Source organism: Sturnira hondurensis, unplaced genomic scaffold, assembly GCF_014824575.4.
Source record: "Sturnira hondurensis isolate 20B ecotype Veracruz unplaced genomic scaffold, ASM1482457v3 Scaffold0006496, whole genome shotgun sequence".
Classification (NCBI taxonomy): domain Eukaryota; kingdom Metazoa; phylum Chordata; class Mammalia; order Chiroptera; family Phyllostomidae; genus Sturnira; species Sturnira hondurensis.
The window spans coordinates 330,605-354,907 of NW_028079127.1; the positions used below are offsets into that span (position 1 = coordinate 330,605).

General features: G+C 37.7%; 1 protein-coding gene and 1 pseudogene across 2 annotated transcripts in view; one reads left to right on the top strand and one right to left on the bottom strand.

Moving 5' to 3' along the window:
• Nucleotides 1-24,303, top strand: part of NRG3 (neuregulin 3) — a 1,179,966-nt gene that overhangs the window by 138,276 nt on the left and 1,017,387 nt on the right. The window lies entirely within an intron of this gene.
• LOC118989560 (eukaryotic peptide chain release factor GTP-binding subunit ERF3A-like) lies at nt 17,164-18,835 on the bottom strand (annotated as a pseudogene).

A 24,303-nucleotide genomic window follows, 5' to 3' on the forward strand; every position in this document is an offset into this window, starting at 1 on the left:
GTATTGGTTATTGTCTGCCTGTCCCCATTACAATGGGGAATTCATGGGGATTCATGAATACCCATGGGACACGCTCATTTGATGTGAATCAGTATAGCGATGGTGATGTATTTCGAGCATCTAGAACAGTGTGTGGAATAGAGTATATTTTCAAGAATGATTTGTTAAATGAACAAACACATGGAATGTTGAAGAAAGGGGAGAGGAAAGATAATTAGACATATATTTTTCAAAGAACTATGTGAATGTGCAGGGTGTGAAGTTTGAAATAATGTTTCTTCCTATTTTTAGTTAATTCTAACTGGGGTAAAACCTTTAAGTCATCGATAAAAAGTAATGTACTTTACCTCAGACTGTCCGGGTTTCCTGGTTTGTCAGTTCAGGTGGAATCTTTTCCTGTATACTTTTCTGTTTATTTTCCATGATGAAAGAGACAAGGTCAATCAGAAATTGTGTTTTCCTTGTTAATTCACTTTGACATTAACTTCTCTGTGATAAATATATGGTTGACCTCTGAACAACTTGAGTTTGAACTGCCTGGGTCCACTTATACAGATTTTTTTCTTCTCTTTTTATTGATGTTCCAATACAGTTGTCTCCATTTTCCCACCACAACTCCCCCTGCCTTACCCAGGCCCACCTCCCACCCTCAATCCCATCCACCTTTGGCTGCATCCACCAGTCCCTCATTCATGCTCATTTACATCCCTTTCCCTTTTTTCCCACGTTATTTTCTCCTGCCCTCCCCTCTGGTTACTGTCAGTTTGTTGTCAATTTTAATGTTTCTGGCTATATTTTGCTTGCCAGTATGTTTTGTTAATTAAGTTCCACTTATAGGCGAGATCATATGGTATTTGTCTTTCACCACTTGGCTTACTTCACAAATCTACAGTCATCCCCCCATAACTCTGGGATTTGCATCCCTGGATTCAAGTAACCAGGGATCAAAAACTATTTTCTATCCCTGAATGGGAATCTACATATGTGGAGGGCTCATTGTGCCCATTGTTCTACTTCATTTCATATAAAGAACTTGAGCATCTGCAGATTTTGATATTTGCTAGAGTATATGTGTACTGGAACCAATACTCTGCAGGTACGGAGAGATGACTGTAGACAAATTTACAGGGAGTATGAAGTTACATGCAGATATTTGACAGCATGCACATCAGTGCCCCTAACCCCATTGTTGTCCAAGGGTCAACTGTAATTAGTAAGAGGAGAGTCATAAGTGCAAACAGAAAAAACAATAATTCCCCTATCAGAGAAAGTACATTAAAAATACCATAAAGTAAATACAAGCAAATCAGCCTGCAAATATTAAATGTTAATATTCGCAGCCTTATAGCCTCTTCAAGTAGATTCCTTTCTATTATCATTCTGGGGTAAAAGATGAATAAAATAGAAAGTATTATTGGAATAGAAAATTTTATTGACCAAATTTTTCAAAATGAGTATACAGGGGTGGGCAAAAGTAGTTTATATTACCAGCCATCATTACCTAAAAGATAAGTCATAAGTAAAGATATGACATAATAATAATAATACAATAATTAATAATAACACAAGAATAAACTATGTTCACATGTACTTACAACTATAAACCTACTTTTGCCGACTCTTGCAATTACTTACCCAATCTCACACCTGTAGCAAGTAGTAACAGTTGTGCATGAAATGCGGTTAATAAGTAACTTGAAAGAAAATTTGGAATCAATGCAATACATTGCAATATGAAAATTTCTGTTGTAGAATGACTCAAATTGGTTTTTGTTCTACCAGAACAAATGTATTGTTTTTACCTCTATTAAAATATTTTCAATTTGTGAGTTTGTTTAGGTTTTTTAATATAATATCCTGGCAAGTGTTATATGGAAGGTCCAAACTAAAACTGCACAAACAGTCCCTGGCTGGTATAGCTCAGTGGATTGAGCACATGCTGTGATCCAAAGGGTCACCAGTTCAATTCCCAGTCAAGGCACATTCCTGGGTTGCAGGCCGGGTCCCCAGGGGGGGCCACGTGAGAGGCAACCACACATTGATGTTTCTCTAACTTTCTTCTTCCCTTCACTTCTTTCCCTAAAAATACATAAGTAAAATCTTAAAAAAAGAACCCACACAAACATTGTTTTGTAATCTACTATTTTTTCTTTTTTCTCTGCATTACAAAACAATTTTCCTTGAACAAATTCTTATTACAATGAAAACAAAGATCATGTTCTAAAACCACATTTATGTTACTGTTTAAAGAAACTTTCTGTGACTGTCCTTCAGACTCATACATTTAAAAAAGGAAAGAAAACAAAAGAAGAACATAAAAGAAAAGAAGAAAAAGAAGAGTGAAGAGAGAAGGCGCAGGAAGGACGGGGGGTGATAAAGAAAGGAATGTGTGTGTTGCTCCTATGTGCCCTATTTTCTACACAACATAGAGCTAAAGAATTTTTAGCCTTGCTTTTTCTAAGGTCATAAAACCTAAATATTCTCTTCTTGTATTAATAGATTTCTGATTTCACAAAAATATAGTATCTAAGTTGAGGAAAATAAGAAAATATATTTCTACCTCTTAAATGATTAAGTTGATGAGTTATTTCATATTGTAATATTGATATTCATATATATGCATACAGATGCTGTTGAGTAGATTTCAGCTTGGAACCTAATGAAATTTCCTCTTCCAGTTTTAAGAGGAATGCATGAAAACAACATTGGGATGACATTAGTAATTTAGACAATTATTATTTTTTATTTGGAGCACTTTGAAATACCATTTCATAAAATTGCACACATACATTGTTTGCAAACTTAAATTTTTATTTTTGGGTGTACTCATTCATCTTTCAATACTTTCAACCTATAATTTCCTCTCAGTGCCTCCCTTATCTTTAATAGGAGAAAACAGCTTTTATTATATATAGAAAAAAGGAAATTTGTGACTAAAAAGACTTCACATCAGCCTCCAAAATGCGTCTGCAGTTGCCATATACATTTTTGTCATTGCATGTGTGGATAAACTATTATTTCAGGGACCTCATTACCTCAGGCCTGGATCAGCTCAAGTGTCTCCAAAAAGCCAAATTGCCTTGTCTTTGGGTCTACAGAGGCTTCCTGTCCCTTTTCAATATTTGTCTCCCCTTTTAATTCCTATCTTATTCAACCTTAATGAATCCTGCTACCTTTGTACACAGTCACACTCCACACCTATGGAGGCTGGAAAAATTAAATGTGGCATACAAATATAAATATTTATTTAAAGGCAAAGGACAATTACAATTAAGTGCCTGTGTAGTTTTTTTCTAGTAAGCATGTGCTCTTTTTCAGCTAGGTAGAATGTGTATACTTCTAGCTTATGGTCCTTTTATGTGAATTGTATCTTTGTCTCATTAGACTTTGGGGCTTTCTGCACCTTCCAGTCAAACAATTTGAGTGTGTCTTTTGAAGATACATATTCCTATGTATCCTCAGTCAGAGTGCAAAAGACTTTCTTTCTTCACTGTGCCACTGTGGTTCACATAGGCAACATGGTAAGAAGGTTATGTTTCCAGATATTTCTAATGCCTCTGCTAAGTATCCAAGGTATTCAACACTTAAAATACATAGTTATGCATAACAAGTCATATTTGGAACATTTGGAAAGTGGTTACAGCAAAGCCCAGGCTTGAGAGTTAAGATAATTTTAGAGTGGGAAAAATAATCATGACATGGAATCCTGATGGCAGGAGGAATGTCCCAGTACCTGACTCAGCACAGCACTAGTTGAAATGGTGCTATAAATAAAGCAACATAAGTAATTATTCTTCTTATTTGTAATGTTTCCAATAAAAAAACATATCCCATGCCCACAGTATGGCTCTTCATTCACTCCATACCCTTAAGAGTTATTTGGGAGAATTTAAAACTGTATTTCAAACCTGAGCCACTCAGTTGTCTGTTACTCTCATTGGAGCTAAGAAATCAGCAACCTTTCTTATAAACCCGAGGGTCCACACTACTCAACTACTTACATCTTTGCTGCCTTTTTTTTTTTGCACATTTTGTTGCCAGTGTTTCCTCCGTAAAATGGCACATACTAAAATGTCAGAGTAGTCATGTAGCATACTACTGTCCAACTCTTAAACCCTTTGTATTTCTCCCAGGTTGGGAGAGAAGAAGGATCATTCTTGGATTATGTGGAAATCCTACCCAGTATTTAGAAATATCTAGGGGTGAATGCCAGTGATGAATATTGCTATATGTTATTACTATCTACATAGTTGTATATAATGCAGATAGTATGTGAATTGGTGTAAGTGACTACCATCACATCCTGCCTTTGATCAAGAACAAACTGCATTCATCATATATTCCGTTCTCTCTCACTTCAAATCCAGACTGAAATGCCTTGCCTGTTTTCTCAGTAAAACCAATGGGACTGGAATCCCTTGATGTTCTGAGCATGTGCTAGGCACTTTCCCCATTATTATGCTGCATACAGTTTTAGTATCCTAATTTTATATGTAGCACCTAAAATTTAGAGAATAAGGAACTTCTGCTTATGAAATATTAAAGGATGAACTCAAATACAGATCTTGAGTTTTTTCCCCCCTCTTCACACTGACAAATTTCCAAACTGATTAAATGCTATCAGGGCCATCCAGTACAAAATAGTGAAAAGAACCTCATTCTTAAAGTCAGAAAACCTGTGTCAAGTTCTAATTCTAGTAGATCCCAAATAAGTGGGCTTGAACATGTCTTCCCTCCCACCCCCAAAAAGGCCAGTGACATCTTAAATTTGGTGTCCATCATAACCTTGCTGTCCCTACAGGTGTCCCTAAGCAAGATGATGACTATCTTGTGTATGAAGGCTTCATTCTGTACTGTCATCAACAATACAGAATTCTGGAACTCTCTCTGTTCCCTTTATTTTGTTTTATTTTTAATAGAAATATCATTGAATATGACATTGTGTTAGTTTTGTATATACAACATAATCATCTGATACCCTCGTATCTTTATCTAGCAATTCAATTAGAACAATATGTATTCCAAGGGCTCCAGGGAACCGCATAGTCACCATGACATTTTAAGGCCTGTTTTGTACATTTTGGAGAATAGACAATTTCATCCTACCAATTAGTTGTGGGATCATTCTGGATACCCTGGTAGTTAGTTATCAAAGTCCTCCCCCATCAGGATTAGGCAGTAGAGGACAGGGGTTAAGTGTATTGAAAACTTTTTGGGGTATATTGCTTATTTATGAATCGAAGTATCTTTTTAAATTAGTAGTGACAATAATCTTGAAATGCCAATTTTTTAGTGGTATTAGTAAGTAAGTGGTAGCCCATGCTATTATCCAACTGTTAGTAAAAATCTTCCAAATTTTACCATTGTGGCTCCAGAAACATGGAGATGGACATAAATGCCAACTTTGATCCTAGTATGTTCTTTAAATTGTCAAGGGGTCCACTGTACAGACAAACCTGATGATTCCGATGCTTTTATGCTCTAAATAATTTGAAAAGATATATGATTTTGGCTTCACTGAATCACATTGAAACAGTTTAGAAATGGCTCTTTCATAAAATCATGGAGCTCCTTTTTTACTCCTTTCCACTAGCTACATGTGAAAAAACCAAACAAACAAACAAACAAAAAAACAGTTCCAAAGTTCTTTTCTCTGCCTTTGTCAATCCCAGAATTGCACAGTAAATACATTATTTGTTCATTCTTTAAAGAAAAATGTCAAGTGTTTATTAATGCTAGACTCCAAGCATAAATGTATGCTTGGGAGAGAAGAAAAGCAATGGTGTTATCTAATTATATTTTAAAAGATGATTTTGGTTGCTTTGTGGAAAATAATGAGTGTATGGTGAGGGTGGTAATATGTGTGGGAAAGTGAAATAGTGCTTGGTTAAGAAGGAATCATAACAGTCCCAGAAAGAAATTTGAGATATAATTTGAAGAAAGAAGAAATAGGTCATGCTGGTGAATTGCATGTGCAGAGGAGAGAGACAAAGTTGAAGACTTCCTGATTTCTGGCAAGAGTATCTGAGTAGGTGTTCTTGTATTTAGTCAGGAACACTGTAAGATGAGTAGGTTTATGGGTAAAGTCATGAGTTTAGAAATATGTTTGAGTCTTATGTAAGATACATAAATGGATTTGTCAACTAGGCAACTGAGTATATGAGCCTCGATCCTAAAGAATTCTGCAGGAGCTAAATGCTGGAGAATCTATAGACAATAAGTGATGTTTCACCTAGTTTCGACAGCATTTAAGATAGACTATAGATTAGGAAGAAAATGGGTACCAAGATTGGGCCCAGATGATCCTTGGGTATGCTAATACACAGGAGGGCAAGGCAGGAGAATCTGACTTAGACCTGCATGGTGTGGTTGCAGGAAAATCATGACTGTGCTGTTTCACAGATAAGAAAGAGATGAGTGCAATTCAAGAATGGCAGAAGACCCAATTATGTGGAAGGCTATTGTGAAATTGTGAAAGATGATTGAGATGTGCCCACTGGATTTGACAATGTGGGGGTTACTGGTGACCATGCAGGAGAAGCTTTAGTGTAGTGGTTAGGGCAGAAGCCAGGTTGGAGCGTTTTGGATTGCTTACTGGAAAGTGAAAAAGTGCAGGGAGTATTTGTCGAAATCTCTTTTGAAAGGAAATTTGGCAAAGAGGGATGACATGGAGGTTGGGTAGTTGGTGGAGGATATATGGAGTGAAAGAAGTTGTTTTGCTTTACAAAATGATATACTAGTGCAGCATTTATAAACTGAAGTTTGTGAACTCTCACTGGTCTTAAGATAATTTTGTGTTGCAATCATTTAAAAAGTTAGCTAGACTAAAACACAACATAGGATACATGTCATATATGGTAAAGGTAAGAATTTTAATTTATGAAATATATTATGAAATATTTATTAATAGTTACATATTTATACATGTATGTGTTGGATTATAAAATAAACTATTTTTCCTAATGTGGATTACAGTGTAAAAAGTTTGGAAGCCACCACACCAGGAAATATTTGCATTGTCACAGGGATAATCTAGTAGACAAAATGAGACTAATGGTACAGAAAAAGGGGAGACCCAATACAGTGAAGTTACTGAACAAGAATGGGGAACTCTTCACTCAACTTTTTAACTTTTTCTCATCCACTTATCATATGACTTCTACTAGTAGTCATCATTAACCCTGCGCATGAATAAACAAGTCTCAATTGTGCAGGTGTGTATTATAGGGTTTAAAGAACTATAAACTATTATAGGGTCTAAAGAACTAATTGTTTTGTCAACAATAATGATTTGTCATAGGTACTGGGTCATGGACTTAATCATTTTCCCCAGAATTCATATGTTGAGGTACTATAACCCCCAGTACTTCAGAATGTGATTGAATTTGGAAATGAAATTTCTTGAGAAATAAAGTTAAAATTATGTAACTGGGATGGGCCCTTATCCAGTATGACTTATGGATTTAAATGAGAACCCTAGTGCACTGTTGGTGGGAATGCAGACTGGTGCAGCCACTGTGGAAAACAGTATGGAATTTCTTCAGAAAGCTAAAATATGGAACTGCCTTTTGACTCAGCAATTCCACTGCTGGGATTATACCCTAAGAGCCCTGAAACACCAATCCAAAAGAACCTATGCACCCCAATGTTAATAGCAGCACAATTTACAATAGTCAAGTGCTGGAAGCAACTTAAGTGCCCATCAGTAAATGAATGGATCCAAAAACTATGGTACATTTACACAATGGAATTCTATGCTGCAGAAAGAAAGAAGGAGCTCCCACCCTTTGCAACAGCATGGATGGAGCTGGAAAGCATTATGTTGAGTGAAATAAGCCAGGTAGTGACAGAAAAATGCCATATGGTCTTAGCTATAAGTGGAACCTAATCAACAAAATGAACAAGCAAAATTTAACTANGTAAGAATTTTAATTTATGAAATATATTATGAAATATTTATTAATAGTTACATATTTACACATGTATGTGTTGGATTATAAAATAAACTATTTTTCCTAATGTGGATTACAGTGTAAAAAGTTTGGAAGCCACCACACCAGGAAATATTTGCATCATCACAGGGATAATCTAGTATACAAAATGAGACTAATGGTACAGAAAAAGGGGAGACCCAATACAGTGAAGTTATTGAGCAAGAATGGGGAACTCTTCACTCAACTTTTTAACTTGTTCGCATCCACTTATCATATGACTTCTACTAGTAGTCATCATTAACCCTGCGCATGAATAAACAAGTCTCATAATTGTGCAGGTGTGTATTATAGGGTTTAAAGAACTATAAACTATTATAGGGTCTAAAGAACTAATTGTTTTGTCAACAATAATGATTTGTCATAGGTACTGGGTCATGGACTTAATCATTTTCCCCAGAATTCATATGTTGAGGTACTATAACCCCGAGTACTTTAGAATGTGATTGAATTTGGAAATGAAATTTCTCGAGGAATAAAGTTAAAATTATGTAACTGGGATGGACCCTTATCCAGTATGACTTACGGATTTAAATGGGAACCCTAGTGCACTGTTGGTGGGAATGCAGACTGGTGCAGCCACTGTGGAAAACAGTATGGAACTTTCTAAGAAAACTAAAAATGGACGTGCCCTTTGATCCAGCAATTTCACTGTTAGGAATATATCCTAAGAACCCTGAAGCACCAATCTAAAAGAACCTATGCACCCCGATGTTCATAGCAGCACAAGTTACAATAGCCGAGAGTTGGAAGCAACCTAGATGCCCATCAGTAAATGAATGGATCCAAAAACTATGGTACATTTACACAATGGAATTCTATGCAGCAGAAAGAAAGAAGGAGCACCTACCCTTTGCAACAGCATGGATGGAGCTGGAAAGCATTATGCTGAGTGAAATAAGCCAGGTAGTGACAGAAAAATGCCATATGGTCTTAGCTATAAGTGGAACCTAATCAACAAAATGAACAAGCAAAATTTAACTAGAAACATTGAAATTAAGAACAAACTAACAATAACCACAGGGGAGGTGGGAGGGGATAATGGAGGGGAATTGGGAAGGGTTTTCAGGAACATCTATGTAGGACATCTGGACAAAGCCAAACGTGGGTAGGACCATGGGTGAGCAGTGGGGGTGTGTGGCTGAGGGGGCATGGTGTGGGGAAAATGGAGACAAGTGTACCTGAACAACAATAAAAATTTTAAAAAAGGAAGATGAGAAAGTTTGGACACAGACACACACAGAGAAATGGCTACATGAAGATACAGAGAGAAGATAATCACCTGGAAGGCAAGGAGAGAGTCCTTTGAAGATGGACTTGATCTTGAACTTCTAATCTCCAGAATTGTGAGAAGATACACTTTTATTGTGTAAACACTCCAGTCTGTGGTTTTTTGCTATGGCAGTTGTAGCAGGGTAATACCATGCCTAGTATCTCAGTTAGTGTCTTTTGACTGTTTCTACCTTCTGAGGTGGGGAGGATTAGGATCACAAATACCTGTCACAGATGAGAAAACTGAAATTTAGAAATAAGAAATGACTTACCCAAGGTCAGGGATTAAAATAGCTAGCAAATGTAAAATAAACTTCTGTCAATCCTAGTACCAATATTTTTGCTATGACACAGGCTAGGTAACAGGCCTTTTGAGCATGCAATGTCTACAGTGGTAGATGTGACTATTTGCTGGTCTGTTTATTAGGACTAAAAGCAGTGCTTTTCTGCAAATATAGATTCTGACATTTTATGAAATAAAATTAAGCATTCAAAAACTTCAGAAAGTCCAAAGATAACATATAATAACATTAAAAAATTATCATTTTTATGTAGCCTATGAAATTTTGCAGCCCAAAGAACATCTGAAAGTTTTAGCTTCTTAATGAGACATGATAAAACTTTACAGTGGCCCTGGCTGGTGTAGCTCAGTGGATTGAGTGCAGGCCTGTGAACCACACGATCGCGGTTCGATTCCCAGTCAGGACACATGCCTGGGTTGCAGGCCAGTTCCCAGTTCCTGGCAGGGGACGCACAAGAGGCAACAATACATTGATACTTCTCTCTCTCTCTCTCCTTCCCTCCCCCTCTAAGATAAATAAATAAAATCTTAAAAAAAACCTTTACCAATGCATGGGAATAAAGATAGCTGATTTTTAAAATCTTTAAAGATTTTATTTATTTATTTACGTACTTACTCACTTATTTATTTATGTATTTATTTTAGAGAGAGGGGAAGGGAGGGAGAAAGAGAAGGAGAGAAACATCAATGTGTAGTTGCCTCTCACATGTCTCCTACTGGAGCCCTGTCCCACAACGTAACATGTGTCTTGACTGGGAATCAACTGGTAACCCTTTGGTTCTCAGGCCATCACTCAAACCACTGAGCCACACCACTGAGGGTAATAGCTGATTTTTAAAAATTATGTTAATGAGCTATGACATTTCTCAAAAATAAGCACTAGGGGATATCTTAATAAAGTAATAATCTGTTATTACTTTAATGTGTATTACCTCATATACATTAAATGAGTGATCTCAGTATGGTCAGTAAAGTTGCTTTTTGTTTTTCTACATCTATTGAGTCCATTTTTCCCTTTATACTGGCGAATAAAACATGACTTTAAAATAAATCGTAAGTGAATGAAAAGGAATGTGTATGTTTGCAAATTATGAATCAATGTACTAAGCATCCTTATGAATGTCACCCTATGAAAATATGCAAGAGTTTGTCCAGGGTACAAACCTAAAGATCAGGTTGTTGGGTTGCTAGTTGTATCTCTGTTCAGCTGTGTAATGTTAAATAGATCTTCAGGTTATCCTCCTATCATACATTTGATCCTGTTTCCCCAGAACTACAATCAGATATATTGATTTTTCACAATCTAATGAGCATGTTGTGGTAGATGATTATGGTAAGATTATTACTGTTATAAGTTTATAGGCCATTTAAGTTTCTTCTTACAATTGTCTGTTCATGTAATTTGCCCATTTTTTTGGTGTGTCTTTTTTTTCTTAGAAATTAATTTGTATATGTTCCTTTTTTTACATTGGACATTATTCTGTTTTTGATGGATTGCAACCATCTTTTTCCAAGCAGTAAGGTTTTTTTGTTTTTGTTTTTTACTTTTCTTCTGCCCAGTTTTATCTTGTAAAAGCATTCAACATTAATATGTTCTGATGTTTATTTTTCCTCTTCTGTATTTCTTTTGTTGTGTCTCTATCTTGATGTCATCAATACATTCCCTTTGTCATACTCCAAAAATATAGATACTTGTTTATATGGTTGAAGTTATTAATCCAACAGAATGTTTTTTGTTACTTTACATTTTGGAGAGAAGTAGATATCTAAGTTTTTTCATTTCTCCATATGGATAGCTAGTTATTCTTGCAACATTGATTGAATAGTCAATCTTTCATAGCTTATTATAGTCTAAATTTGTAGCTTATTGTATTTGAAGTTCTCATAGGTACAAGAATCCATTTTAAATGCATTTGTTCTGTTACTTTGCTTTGTCTGTCCCTTCAACTATATGTGTAGCTTTGTAGTAACACCTGATGTCAGTTAAGCTAAGTCACCTCTTTTACTTCAAAATTGCTTTGACAGATATTGACCTATAACTTACCCATATATATTTTAGCATGAAGTTGCTACATTTTATAAAAACACTGATAGGATTTTGATTGATTTTTATTTTATTTTATAAATTAATGTGTTGTCTAGGGATTTTAGGTATATGAACATGATATATTTCTCATTCATTTGTTTTCTGACATTCAATAAAATAAAATTTTTATTGTAAAGACTTATACATATTTGTTAGACTTAGTGTTATTATTTGTGCTATTAAAAATGTAACTATAAAATAAGATTTATTAATGATTTGTTGCTCACATAAAGGTATGTAATTGGTTTTTAGAAATTGCCTTTTTTTAAAGGTCATTCTTTATTTATTTTTAGAAAGAGGGGAAGGGAAGGAGAAAGAGAGTTAGAGAAATATCAGTGTGTGGTTGCCTCTCATATGGCCCCCACTGGGGACCTGGCCTGCAACCTAGGCATGTGCCCTGACTGGGAATCGAACCAGCGGCCCTTTGGTTTATAGCCCGTGCTCAATCCACTGAGCTACACCAGCCAGGGCTAGACATTGACTTTTTATTTGGCAAACTTGCTGAACAGTCTTATTAATGATAATGATTTATTTATTGATTTTCTTGGATTTCCTAGGTGGAAAGTAGGTGAATAAATATATTTTGTGATATTTTAAAAATTCTTGCCCTTTTAAATTTTTGTAGTATTATGCCCTGGTAAATTTTTTAATGTGATAAATAATAGAAGTAGTAATCTCATGGACCCATTCACAAAACAATGCTAGCCCTTAAGCTACACCTTCTTCACCTGTTGTCATCTTGAAGGACAATTGACACTAACAATTGGAATCTTAAAAACTATTGCATTCTAAGTGTTTTCCCAATGAACTGTAAAATAAAAATTTAACTGACTCTACCTTCTCTCTCAATTATGAGTGCTCTGTTATTTACTAATTGTTTTTATTCTGTAATTATTTTATTCAGCAGGTATTTACTGATTATCCATCGCTGGCCAGATACCATGCTGGTTCTAGGGGATTCCATGGTGAATATGGCTAACAGTGCCCCTGCCCTCATGAGGATTCTGAATTAACAATTACACTTGGTTATCTCCTTACAGTCCCGTGGCTGTGTGAAGCAAGCATGTGACATGCTGTCCGAACACTTAGGAGATCAGAAGGCAGTGGTGCTTAGATATAGTTTGGAAGATTAGGAACTTGACTTAGATGATAAGTGTGAGTTAGACAGACAAAGGTGGAACACTGGGCAGGCAAAGTGCTCTAAAGACAGGATAGATGTTGTAAACAAAGTTGTTCCAAAACAACTTTGGATGTCCAATGAAAAGTTATTTGTTACAAATGTTAGATAAGCATACTAATACAAAAACATAAAAATATTGAGGAAAACAAGTATCTATTGAATACCACTATTTGGAAGATAGTTCATATGTCACTTTGAATGTTTCCCTGGTTAATTAGGAAGATGGAGCCATCCTAAGGGGAGGGCCATGGCAGTTGGTACAAAGCCACTCAGGGTGATGGGTGCTTGTGTATCTGCCTCATCCACAGACCTAAGTTTTAAATTTACCCATCATCCTTGTTCTGGCTTCATCTCTGGTTGTCTCTTTATTTTGATTTCCATTTTTCTTTCTGCAGCCATGAATAACAATATTTAAATAAAATACAAAAAGCATTAGTAATTTAAAAAATAATTTCATCAGACACACTAACATCATCAAGAATATCCCAAGGCAGTATTGACTGTGGACATTTTGGCAAGTTTGGGTTGCTTATCTTAATACAGCCTTTTAACCAGTTTTCAGTGCAAGGGGTATGCTTGATTAGATTTTGTGTTCTGAAAAATAGGGCTTATGCAGAAAACTCTGTTTTGTCAGCTTCACAGAATAAAACGCTGCAACCTGCATTTTCGTTTTCCAGTTTCAAGTATAGAGTTGATTTTAAATTTTAAAGAACAGTGTGGTGATTGCAGGAAGGAAGAGAGTGGGTAGAGGTAGAAGAGTGTATTAAGGGAATAAATGGTAATGGAAGTAAAATAAAATAAAGGCAAAGATGGAAGTAAAATAAAATATAGGCAAAGATAGAAATAAAATGAAAAAAAATAAAATGTAATTGCAGTCCCATTAAGATGTGCTACCACTCCTAGATGTATCAAATATGTATTTTCTTTAAAAACCGTATTACTGCCCTGGCTGGTGTGGCTCAGTGGATTGAGCACCAACCTTCGAACCAGAGGGTGGTTACTGGTTCACTTCCCAATTAGGGAATGTGACTGGGTTGCATGCCAGGTCCCCAGTAGGGGGCGTGTGAGGGGCAACCATACGTTGATGTTTCTCTCCCTCTTTCTCCCTCCCCCCTGTCTAAAATAAATAAATAAATAAAATATTTTTAAAATTCCATATTATTATTTTGCCTTTACTAACCAGTGATATTTGAGCAGAAGGTAGTAATAAAGTGTTAGCATCTATTTAGTCATAGGGGGCTAAGTAATATAGAAATTTCTGAGGTGTAAAGTGAAAGGTATGGCTTCAAAAACATAAGAAAACTCAGAATGACAAGCCAGCACGAGCCAGGGTTTTTGATCACCCCAGGTGTGCTTGCTTTGTGTCTGGCCCCTGAGATAGAAGACTAGGTTCTGTTGTCTTTTCATTTCCCTCTAAATCAGAGGCATGGGTCTTAGGGTTTGGGGGGACTTCAGGAAGTCAAACATTTGACAAAACACATGTATTTAGTGTGTGAATTGACGCTTAGTACTCTGTAAAGCTCTGCATGCCAAAAGATTTAGGGTCTTCCAAGAAGGAACACACCAAGGCACATCATAATTAGATTAGCCAAGACTAAAATGAAGGAGAGAATCCTAGAAGCAGCAAGAGATAAGGGGACAGTCACCTATAAAGGAGTTCCCATCAGACTGTCAGCAGATTTCTCAAAAGAGACCTTACAGGCAAGAAGGGGCTGGAAAGAAGTATTCCAAGTCATGAAATCCAAAGACCTACAGCCAAGATTGCTTTATCCAGCAAAACTTTCATTTAGAATGGAAGGGCAGATAAAGTGCTTCTCAGATAAGGGCCAGTTCAAGGAGTTCATCATCACCAAGCCCTTATTATATGAAATGCTAAAGGGACTTATATAAGAAAAAGAAGATGAAACATATGAGCAGTGAAAGAACAGCAAACACAGTTATTAACAACCACACCTAAAACAAAAGCAAACTAAGAGGACAGCTAGATCAGGAGTGGAATCATAGAAATGAAGATCACATGGACGGTTAGCAACAGGGGAGAGGGAGGAGGAGAAGAGGGGAGAAGGCACAGAAAATAACATAGACGGTAGGTAGAAGATAGGGGGGAGGGCAAGAATAGTGGGGGAAATATAGAATCTAAAGAACTTGAGAAATAAATTCTTTTAAAAATATTTTTTAAAAAGATTTAGGGTCTTATTCTAACATTTCTTCATTTGGTGAATCTTCCACCAAAGCCCTTCTTCACTCAAGTCTTGGCAAGTGTGATTGCACCGTACATAAATGGTAGGCACTTCTTGTTACACTGAGGGGAGCATGTTCCAGGTTGGACATTATGTAGTAGTTCATAAGAAAATGCATATTCCTTGTAGAATCTTATCGGGGTTGGAAAGGGAAACTCCTTTCTAGGGGACAATACTGTGCATTGATCTAGGGGTGCAATCAAAGCACCGGGTCAGACTTTTCAGCCTCATCTTTTGAGCATTTGCCTGCTGGTGGGCCAATGACAACCCATTTAATAAGGAGGTCCTGAGGCAGGAAACACGAGAAGCACAGGAAGAATCTCCATTTTGACCCAGTCACACTACCACGGATGTGAGCTGCACTCTTTCTGGACTTTTCCCATTAATCAGCAAAGACAAGGAGAAGTTATGCTTGCTTGTTTTTTCTCTGTCATGGAGAAGTGGAGATAACAGGGCCTCTGCCTTGTGAGGTCTGAGATGTAGGGTGATTCTGTCAATACCAAGGGACCTCCACGAATCATTAACTGGGAGACAATTTCTTAAGGTTCTTATCAGGCACAGGGTGAGGGGTTCCCATACATTATTATACATATTTAAGCATTGAGTGATATTGTGAGAAAAAATGAATTTACTCAATTTTACAGGTGTGAACACAGAGCCTTAGGGCAATTACAACATCGGCCAAGATCAATAAAAAGGAGATACGGGAGCCAAGGAATATTAAAACCCAGTAATTTTGAATTTCTAATTAAAATATATGCTCATAACCACTGTGCCATGCAACTTTATTTTTTCAAATTGAATATTTTAATGTAATAGTTGTTGTCTTTGTAACATATGCACTTGTTTACCCAGAATGATCTGCCTGGGAGGGAAAATGACTATGCCTAAGGGAAAGATGAAAAAAAATTGTAGGTTTTACTTATTGTATGCAATTATGTCTACATCACTTACAAAGCTATCACCTAATGTGTCCAAGGAAGCAGTTTGAGGGGGGAAGAAAAAAATCTTTGGAAAAATTCAAGTGGCCTAGCACAGCTCTCAATATGAGAAAACCTATGCAATACTTGGCTACAAATTTTGTCTTTGGAAAAATGTGGAGAGAGGTTTGTCAATAGGCACAGAATAAGAGAAGACAGTGTGAAGTAGGTCTTTGCAGACTATTTTCCCAACATTTGTGGGGGCGACTTTAATCGTAAGTCCCCCCCGAGTGCCATGGATGGAAGTGAATCATGGCCGAGATATGAATTGATCTGCTTGGGGAGGAGGGGTGGCCATTTTCCCTGCTGGGAAAAGGCTGTGGGCTGGTGGCCAGTTTCACAGGGGAGAAAGGCCAGCAGGGGCCAGTTTCTCCGAGGAGAAAAAGGCCCTTAGCCCCCTCTTCCAGGGTCTTTATTGGGTTCTAATAAACAGGAATACAGGGTGGCAAGGATCAAAGAATAGATAACATTTCAAAGAAATCTGAGGTCTTCAGAGTCTGTCAGGAACAGTTTTAGGGTTTCCTGCTCAAACCTTTAACATATGAATGAAAGCTCTCTTAGAGCAAATTTCACAGGTTTATCAGGAAGTCTTTGCAATGCCAGATTTTTCCCCAGGACACACTCTAGCAAGGCAAGGAGCTGCACCTCTCCCAACAGGTATTCAGGCTTAAGGGGATTAGAGTCAGGAAGCACCTCTCCCAGAGTACATGGGGACTTGGGCTGTGTCAAAGCCCCGGGGCAAGAGTCCATTGCTCTTTGTTGCAGCCCCCGAGTCCTTCCATGAGGGCCTCCCAAGTGGTCGAGTCTGGCTTAGGTTGCCCCCCGCTGTGAGGGGTCTTATCCATCATTGACTTCCGACCAAGCTTTGGGGGCAGGGAGAGGAAACTGAGGTAGCATTTGCTACCAGAGACAAGTTTTGTCTCCTGTGGCTGGCACTCCAAAGGTCGTCCCTCGCCCTTAGCCACAAAGGGTTGAGATACAATTCCTAAAACCAGGCAGAGCTGTCTGCAACAAAAGTTGTGCAGGGTCATCAAGACAGTGCTTGGTCTTACCCTGGCACCAGTTTCAGAACTTCCAGTTGCAGTGGTCTTAACCTTTATCACTTAAGGTAGATCAGTCCATCTGAGAGAAGTCTTCAAAGGCCCAAGGCAGATGGTTCCTGCTGTCCTTAAGCAAGCAAAACATACTTGATCTTGTTTTACAAAACAGGGCTGAGTCTTACTTATTTCTCCTGAATTTTTGTCTGCCAAGCAAATTAAGGCTATCATTTCCACCTCTTCAATACAGGTATGACTGGAATACCACATTATAACCTGGATAGATGACAGATTTGTGCTCTATAATCATGATCTGAACATCAAATATGAATCCGGAATGGCAAATATTATCAGGATCACAAAAGATCCTAGGAGAACCCTTTCTTCTTCAATTCCTTTTAGTCTGATTTTGAAGTTTTCACCTGGGGCTGCATCAGTTTCTATATCCTCAGAAAGGACTCCAAGAACTTCCACCTGTGCTTGTTCAGCATCATCACCAGCTGCTGGACTTTACAAATACATAGATCTTGATTCCCGCTTTCCCAGGACCATGGTGACCGTATCTTGTTTTATCCACAGTTGTTAGCCTGGTTGGGCCATCAGCTGATCTACTGAAGTTTGGAAAATTACCCAGATATGGAAGAAATAGTAATTTATTCCGGTGTACCAAGGACAAAAGACTGATTGCTTTTTACGATTGCTACAGTCACTCCTGAGCAGGGTATAAAGTGAATGGGATTGGGATTGAAAGGATTGTCTCTTGTTTGGGGATTGAAGCCAGTTTTTTTCATCTTTATATCTCTCATTGCTCCAATTCACTGGTGGATCATCCACCTCATTAAATATGCACAATTGAGTGTTTTATACCAGCTATGGCTGCTGCCAACGTTGCATGTTCTCTTGTTTGTCCTCCTTTTTCAAATCCAGGTTCAAACTCCCCCCTCCTGGTAGAGATTACCAGTGCAGCCAAGTCAGTCTGAGAAGCACCACCATCATATCTGGAACAAAACTCTTATGGCCAGGGGCATCTAGAATTGTGAAGTGCTGCTTCACTGTTTCAGAGTAGTGTTGACCCCCTTCTACTATTTTACCCGTATCTAGTTCTTGCCGATTTGTGTCTTAGTCCCAAGGCAAATACCAAGTTTCTGTTTTTCTCTTTAGCTTCTCTTTCATATTTCTTGTGTCCTTTTGTCAACTACTTCAGTCGGATTCATTACTCGTCCTGTAATTGATGACTTGCCAGCATCTGCATGTCCAATGCCTATCACATTTATATGTTCTTTTTTAGGTGGTGCAAACACAGATGTAGCTTTTAGTCGTTCCTCTTCCTTCTCCATCATTTTTTGGGCATTTTTTCTGGGGCCTTATAAAACCCAGGGAACTACACCCCTGCTTTGCATCACTTGTTTTTTCTTTGTGTGCCTATGCTTCTGCTGAGGATGTTTGTCTCTCCATTGTCTACAGCAGGTTCTGAAGATTCCATGCTAACTGCTGAATCTGACCTTCACATAACGATTGTTGTTCTTCTTGAGAAGCTTCCACAGATTCTGAAGGGCCTCCCTCGTTGCTACGGGCCACTTGGTTGTTGGCAGAAGCACCAGCTGGGAGTGGGGTGGCTGGGCCAGCCCAAGTACAGCAGAATGCAGGGACTTGGCCATGTGGGTGTTGGGCATGAAGGGTTTAGAGCTGACTCTGAGTTGCAAGCTGAAGGCTGTGCTGAGGTGTTCATGCTCAGCCTCTGCTATGACTGTCAAGGGGCTGTGGGCTGCCACTTAGGCCCAGCCTGTGGGCTTCCATGCCCACCTACTTCCAGCAGTTGGCTACAGGGTAGCCACAGCTGCCACCACTTATCACTGTCTGGATCTATGGTGGGACCTGAGCCGGGGAGACAGCATGTCTGTAGTGAAAAGAGGGAAAAAAAGAGGGGCCACTGGGCAGGAAGGAGTAGGATGCACTAACCTTGGAAAGCAGTGAGGCAGAAGGTCCGGGGGTCTAGCGACCTAATTCCTGGCATTGTCACCGGGCAGCTTCTGTCCAGACTCCACACAATCCAAAGGACAGTGTGTGACTCAACCCTCTTGGTGTGTGTAACTGGATTCCCTCCCACCCAACCCCTTGCCAAGCAACTTTAAAAACCCTCTCTCCTCCTCTTCCAGGCTTAATGAGATAAATGAATAAAGATATCTTTGTGAGAAAGCTCTGCAAATTATGACATGATTTGAAAAATGTGAGTTATTTGGTCCAGATTGTTGATACATTCTGTTCATGTAGAGGGTACAGTATTTATAAACTTTGATTTAGTTTATATAGTACCTGTTTTTTGTGGAGCTTATTCGTGAAACAATACATTACTCCACAGAGCAATTCCTATACTCCTGGTCCTCTGGTCTACAGAGATCTGCCCCCCAAATGTTTTCCCTAAGTGGCGAAATTTCCAAGAAGAGGATTCATTAGTGAAAACTTTCTTCTTGGCGCTACCTTTTCCCAAGGTGTAACATACAGTTGGCCATTTGGTGAAGCAGATACTTTGTGGGCCAGTACCACCTGCTCCACGCTGTCTGGGGTATTCAGAGACCTATATCCCAGGCTCACCCTAGGCTCTCTGTTTGCACATCATGGACCCTAGAAGGTACTCTGGACCAGCTCAGGTCTCAGGGTTCTGCGTGGATCTGGCTGTGCTGGAAGAGCTGGGAAACCTCCCTGATGAAGAGAAACTTCTCAATTTCAGATCACAAACCCTTCTGTGACCCATGTCTTTCTTCTGTACTAATACCTTTCTTAGGATTTCAAAACAAAACTTGGCTTCCAAAGAACAGCTAGTGGGCTTGTTCTGTTTGGAGATTCAGTTTGTGTTATCTGTGCCTAATGTATAACACTTTGACAGGAGTATTCTCAACTAGCCCACCTCACACAGGGGAAATTGTGCTTAAATAAAGGAGATAGGAAACTTTCAATCTGCACCTCAAAGTGGAGTGATGTGAGCACCTTCCTGATATTGGTGGTCCCCAACATTTTTTTTTACCATGGGTCAGAGGTTACCCAGATATGGCCAATGGGAAAATAGAGAGCAAGTCTTGGCAAGTTTTGTTGTCTTTGTTCACCTGTGTGTGAATTTTTAATATAAATTCAGAGAATTTAAGTATTAATGCTAATCAAAATGTTTCAGTAAACAACTTTTGGAAATTTAAATTTGTAAGTTACTTTTAATTCCTATGCAAGGTCAGATTTTGGACACTTTTTAGACAAGAAATTTTTTTAAATACGGTAACTGTGTTTATAGATTTTTTGAACAATGTCTTGCCAGTTATCTCTGATATTCTTAGTTATACTACATGCAATTACATTTTTAATGTTGTCTGTGTTTATATAAAATATTCTGAGAATATTCTGGGGAATATTCTGGGGAATTTTTAATTCCCCATGTCCCTCAAAAGGATATAAGATAAAGATTATTTTTTTTCTTGGTTATGTTGTCAACCAGATGAAAATTTGTATATAAATAAGCCATATTCACTTTAATAGCCTGTATTGGTGATTTCGAATATGATTCAGCATGGCTCTTAGGCATTTATGTTCCTAACACTTTGCTATTTGTTGGAGGCAAGAGGAAGATCAGAAGAAATATAAAACATAGTGAATGCTCTGGTAGGGCTTATGTCTTATTGGAAGGGTAAAACTACCACAACTGGAACAGAAGGGGGGATGAGTAATATGTCACTTAAGATGAGTAGAGGACATTAGTTCTTTAGGAGTTTAGAGAAGGGCATTTTGGGGGGCTTGGTAGTTTTGAGAATTACTTAATATGTAGAATATTCAGTTCCACTATGATAGGCTCAGAAACGTGTGGTTTGTACTCTTTTGTCCATGTGGACCACACAGCATCCATCCCTCTGATGAAGGAAGGCATTGGGATGCCTCATTAACAAAAAGAGACACTGAAGCAAAGAAGTTAAATGGCATGCCCAAGTCAGGTTCAGTCCTCATTGATACAGAGCTAGAGTTTCTCTTTTTTCTTTTAATTGAGACATGATTGACATGTAACATTATCTTAAAACATAATGATTTGATATTTGGAGATATTGAAAAATGGTTATCAAAATAAGTATTGTTAACATCCTCACATAAGTACAATTTTCTTCTTCTGATGAAAACTTTAAAAATGTATTAGCAACTTTCAAAAATATAATACTGTATTTATTATAGCCACTCTTCTCTACATTACATCTCCATTACTTGGTTATTTTATAACTGGAACTTTGTACCTCTGGACTGATTTCACCTTTGTTTTCCACCTCAACCCACCACTGCTGCAACTGTCAATATGTTCTCTGTACCCACAATTAGGATTTTTTTTAATTCCACATTTAAGTGAGATTACATGGTAATTAATCTTTATTTGACTTATTTTACTTAACATAATACCCTCAAAGCCACACATGTTGTTAAAAATGGCAAGTATTCATCTTTATGGCTGAATAAACATTCAGCCATAAAGACCCCATTACCTATGAGATCTGTCCAGAAAGTATCCGGCCTTATAATACGAAAAATAGAGACATTTATTTAAGAAGATAAAAGAGACATGAACCATTATACATAGGACAACATTGTCTCAGTCCCCTTCAAAGTAGCCATGTTGGAATCTCACACACCTCTCCCATTCGCTATCAGCCAGCCGCCCCTCCATATTGTCCTGAAGCTCGCTGATGGTCTGAAATCTCTTCCTTTTCAAAGGTGATTTTAGTTTTAGGAAAAGCCAGAAGTCACAGGCTGCCAAATCTGGGCCCATGGGGCTGGGTCACCTGGGTGAGTTGATGTTTCATCAAAAAACTCTGCAGAGATGCGATGTGTGAGCAGGCTCATTGTTTTGATGAAGCTGCCAGTCACCAGTTGCCCATAGCTGCAGCCTTCTGAATCATCCAACTAGTTTCCATGGAGGAATGTTCAAGGTTAACACAAAATTTGATGCAGATGCATTGTTCTACTCATTCAGTTATTTTCAATGTGATGGTCACACAGTTCACACAGAAAGGCATCACACAAAGACGGACACAAAGGCATTGACTGACCCCAGTGACAGTACAGTGAAGTTGTTATTATTCCCAGATATGCATTCCTTTTCACTATTCTTGGCTGCCAGGTTGCATTGACGTCATGCAAACCATTCTCATTATTATCAATTGCTGGATTCTTTCTGGAAAGACTTTGTATGCACCAAATTAGATCTTTGTCTTTTTAATACTATAATGATAATGTTATTGCAGCCCAGTTTCTCTCATCATATATGACCTGAGCTGGACTGAGTGTTTTGTGCATCTTCAAACTGTTATTATTATATTAAAAATGGCTGAAGTTTTTCAGGACAGACCATATGTTTTTATTAATTCATCATTAGTGGACAGTTAGGGTGATTCCATGCCTTGTAAATAATGCTGCAATTAACAATGGGGTGCATATATTTTGTTAAGTTATACTTTTTGTTGGTTAAATAACCAGAGTGTAATTGCCGGATCACATGGCACTATTTTTTTAATTTATTGATTTTAGAGAGATGGCAGAGGGAGAGAGGGACATCGACCTGTTCCACTTATTTGAGCATTCATTGGCTGCTGCTTGCATGTGGCCTGACCAGGGGTGGGACCCACAGTGTTGGCATATTGGGATGATACTCTAACTTAGCTACCCTGTCAAGGTGGTACTTCTACTTTTAATTTTTGAATTAACTTTTACACTGTTTCCATAATGGGTTCACAAGTTTACATTCCTGCCAACAAATGTAAGTACTTTTTTCTCCACATTGTGCCAACACTTGTTATTTCTTATCATTTGATAATAGCTATATTAACAGGCATGAAATGATATCTCATTACTGTTTTTGAAGTTCTCTACTGATTAGTGACTTTGAGAATTTTTTAGGTACTTGTTGACTATCTGTATATCATTGGAAAACTGTGTATTCAGATCCTCTGCCTATTTTTTACATCAGATTGTTTATTTTCTGTTTGTTTATTTTATGAGGTCCTTATATATTTTGGATATTAAACCCTAATTAAATATGTGATTTGGAAGTACTTTTTCTCATTCAGAATGTTGCCTTTTCACTTTCTTGGTAGTTTTCTTTACTGTTCAGAAACTTTAGTTTGATGTAGTGCCACTTATTTATTTTTTCTTTTGTTACGTTTGATTTTACTATCAAATTTTTTTAAAAAAATCAGTGTAATGACCAATGTCTAGGAATTTACCATATTTTTCCCTAGGGGTTTTATGGTTTCATATGTTCAATCCATTTTTAGCTAATTTCTGTGTGTGATGTCAGATAGGGGTTCCATTTCATTTTTTTTTTTGCATGTGGGTGTCTTGTTTTCCCGTCACCAGTTATTCAAGAAACTATACTTTCCCCATGTATATTCTTCAGAGCTGTTTTTTTTTTTTTTTTACCAACTCTGTTCTCTCTGCAGTTGTTGAAAGTGTCCCCTTAAAAGAAACAAACCATGTTAGAATAGCTAACCAATATCAGCATTTTTGAGCTTAATGGGCCAGGCATTACTCTAAGTAATTTTTATGTATTATCTTACATAATCCTCACATGAATCTTATGAGCCACAGAGAATCTAGTGTCTTGCCTAGGACTGCAAAGTAAATGAGAAAAATCTGTACTGGGATTGAAGAATTGGTCTAATGTTGTTAAGGGTTGGGGATGAGATGCAACTATTTGGGTGGAGATGATCATCTACTACCTTAAGGAAGTAGTACGAGAGCTTTAATTTCAGACGGGGCACAAGGTGACTTTTGCCAAAAGCAAAGCAGTATGAAACCTAAGATTTGTGAAGAGTGGCTCAGAGATAGCAGGCCAGAGAGAGAAGAAGGGGGAAGGGATGAGAGGAATCCTAGAAAGCAGAGTATTCAGACTGATCACTATGGAGCAGAGATGAAGAATGGGAGAGGAAGGGCAATTTGAGTTCTGTATAAATGAAGAAAAGGGAATATCTTGCAAGCTTTTGGAGATTTCTAATCCATCTGTGGAAAATCTCAGAATTAGTCTATTTTCTTTCAATCAAGTATATTTCTCAATATGGTGCCAGAAGTTTCTCTGAGAGTCCACATTTGAATCATCATCTGGTTTGAGAAACTCACTTCCAGGTGAGGACAATAATGCTGTAGCTAACACTGCCTTAAAATATGTAAAATGAAAATGTAAAAATTATCACTTTGATTC